Source organism: Salvelinus sp. IW2-2015, linkage group LG27, assembly GCF_002910315.2.
Source record: "Salvelinus sp. IW2-2015 linkage group LG27, ASM291031v2, whole genome shotgun sequence".
NCBI classification, from domain to species: Eukaryota; Metazoa; Chordata; class Actinopteri; order Salmoniformes; family Salmonidae; genus Salvelinus; species Salvelinus sp. IW2-2015.
This window is the reverse complement of record NC_036867.1, coordinates 8,165,492-8,168,821: the sequence shown is the minus strand read 5'-3', so window position 1 is coordinate 8,168,821 and position 3,330 is coordinate 8,165,492.

Below are 3,330 nucleotides of genomic sequence, written 5' to 3'. Positions count from 1 at the left end.
TGGGTGGTAGACCATTCTTCATACACACAGGAAACTGTTCAGTATTTTTTTTAAAGCAGCGTAGCAGGTCTCCACACAAACCGGTGTGCCTGGCACCTACTACCATACCCCGTTCAAAGGAACTTAAAGCATTTGTCTTGCCAATTCACCCTCTGAATGGCACACATACGCAATCCATGTCTCAAGGCTTAAACTTCTTCTTTAACCTGTCTCTACACATCTACACTGATTTGAAGTGGATTTAACAAGTGATATCAATAAAGGATCATAGCTTTCACCTGGATTCACCTGGTCAGTCTATGTGATGGAAAGAGCAGGTGTCCTTAATGTTTTKTAACATTAGTAACATTAGTTTTTCTATGATTTAAAGCTTTAGTGGTTTTAGTTTCTATGATAACGTGAGGCAGTTGTACAACATTTTATTAAAGTACAAATACATCATATTCTTTTAAATCAAGGGATATATTTCAGCGTTGGGGAGTAGTAAAATACATGTAGTTCAACTAGTAATTAAACCGCATTTTGCAGTAGCTTGGTGGTAGGTGAACCAAATTCAAATATTTTTGGGCGAAAAAAAAGAGAAAAGAATATAGGGGAAATAGGCGATAATTTCCTTTAATATTCAGCATCAGACTTGCCTAATTCTCACTTGAAACATAGTTTTTGTGCTTAATAGGCTAAGTTACACATTCTGTTAACACCTGACCCAGAGTGATCTGATCTTGCTATTTGGAAGTCTATGACATTACAGATTTAGATATGATAATTTTTCCCGAAGTAGCTTGGATGTAATGAACTACTTTTCAAAGTAGCTTTATTTCAGTAAAAATATGTTTTATTAACGGTAGCTTTAGTGTAGCTTAACTTCTAATGTGAAGTAATTGGTGGTTTGGTAAACTATGATTTCAGAGTAGCTTCCCGAACACTTATATTTCATTAGTTGAAATGACTGTACATTTTACAGACTGMGGCTTTAAGGACAGGTGTAGTTTCACTTCAATATCCAATTACAATGAGTTGTATTCATTTTCAAATCAAATCAAATTTTATTAGTCACATGCGCCAAATACAACAGGTGTAGGTAGACCTTACAGTGAAATGCTTACGTACGAGCCCCAAACCAACAATGCAGCTTAAAAAAATACGGATAAGAATAAGAGATAAAAGTAACAAGTATCTAAAGAGCAGCAGTAAAATAAAAATAGCGAGACTATATACAGGGGGGTACTGGTACAGAGTCAATGTGCTGGGGCACCGGTTAGCTGAGGTAGTATGTACATCAAGGTAGAGTTATTAAAGTAACTATGCATAGATGGCAACAGAGAGTAGCAGTGGTTTAAAGAAGCGGGGGGGCAATGCAAATAGACTAGATGTTCAGGAGTCTTATGGCTTGGTGGTAGAAGCTGTTTAGAAGCCTCTTGGACCTAGACTTGATGCTCCGGTATCGCTTGCCGTTTGGTAGCAGAGAGAACAGTCTATGACTAGGGTGGCTGGAGTCTTTGACAATTTTTCGGGCCTTCCTCTGACACCGCCTGGTATAGAGGTCCTGGATGGCAGGAAGCTTGGCCCCAGTGATGTACTGTGCYGTTCCCACTACCCTCTGGAGTGCCTTGCGGTTGAAGGCAGAGCAGTTGCCATACCAGGCAGTGATGCAACCAGTCAGGATGCGCTCGATGGTGCAGCTGTAGAACCTTTTGAGGATCTGAGGACCCATTCCAAATCTCCTCAGTCTCGTGMGGGGGAATAGTTTTTGTCGTGCCCTCTTCATGACGTCTTGGTGTGCTTGGACCATGTTAGTTTGTTGGTGATGTGGACACTAAGGAACTTGAAGCTCTCAACCTGCTCCCTACAGCCCTGTCGATGAGAATGTGGACGTGCTCGGTCCTCTTTTTCCTGTAGTCCGCAATCATCTCCTTTGTCTTGATTACGTTGAGGGAGAGGTTGTTGTCCTGGCACCACACTGCCAGGTCTCTGACCTCCTCCCTATAGCCTGTCTCGTCGTTGTCGGTAATCAGGCCTACCACTGTTGTGTCATCTGCAAATTTAATGATCGTGTTGGAGTCGTGCCTGGACGAGCAGTCATGAGTGAACAGGGAGTACAGGAGGGGACTGAGCATGCACCCCTGAGGGGCTCCTGTGTTGAGGATCAGCGTGGCGGATGTGTTGTTACCTAACCTTACCACCTGGGGGCGGTCCATCAGGAAGTCCAGGATCCAGTTGCAGAGGGAGGTGTTTAGTCCCAGGGTCCTTAACTTATTGATGAGCTTTGAGGGCACTATGTTGTTGAACGCTGAGCTGTAGTAAATGAATAGCATTCTCACATAGGTGTTCCTTTTGTCCAGGTGGGAAAGTGCAGTGGAGTGCAATAGAGATTGCATCATTTGTGGATCTGTTGGGGCGGTATGCAAATTGGAGTGGGTCTAGGGTTTCTGGGACGATGGTGTTGATGTGAGCCATGACCAGCCTTTCAAAGCACTTCATGGCTACAGACGTAAGTGCTACGGGTCGGTAGTCATTTAGGCAGGTTACCTTAGTGTTCTTGGGCACAGGCACTATGGTGGTCTGCTTAAAACATGTTGGTATTACAGACTCGGACAGGGAGAGGTTGAACATTTCAGTGAATACACTTGCCAGTTGGTCAGCGCATGCTCGCAGTACACGTCCTGGTAATCCGTCTGGCCCTGTGGCCTTGTGAATGTTGACCTGTTTAAAGGTCTTACTCACATCGGCTGCGGAGAGCGTGATCACACAGTCTTCCAGAACAGCTGGTGGTCTCCTGCATGTTTCACTGTTATTTGCCTCGAGGCGAGCATAGAAGTAGTTTAGCTCGCCTGGTAGGCTCGTGTCGCTGGGCAGCTCTTGTCTGTGCTTCCCTTTGTAGTCAGTAATGGTTTGCAAGCCCTGCCACATCCGATCAGCGTCAGAGCCGGTGTAGTATGATTCGATCTTAGTCCTGTATTGATGCTTTGCCTGTTTGATGGTTCGTCGGAGGGCATAGCGGTACTTATAAGCTTCTGGKTTAGAGTCCAACTCCTTGAAAGCAGCAGCTCTAGCTTTTAGCTCAGTGCGGAGGCTGCCTGTAATCCATGGCTTCTGGTTGGGGTATGTACGTACGGTTACTGTGCGGAYGACGTCATCGATGCACTTRTTAATGAAGCCAATGACTGATGTGGTGTACTCTTCAATGCCATTGGAGGAATCCCGGAACATATTCCAGTCTGTGCTAGCAAAACAGTCCTGTAGCTTAGCATCTGCTTCATCTGACCACTTTTTTATTGATCTAGTCACTGGTACTTCCTGCTTTAATTTGTGCTTGTAAGCAGGAATCAG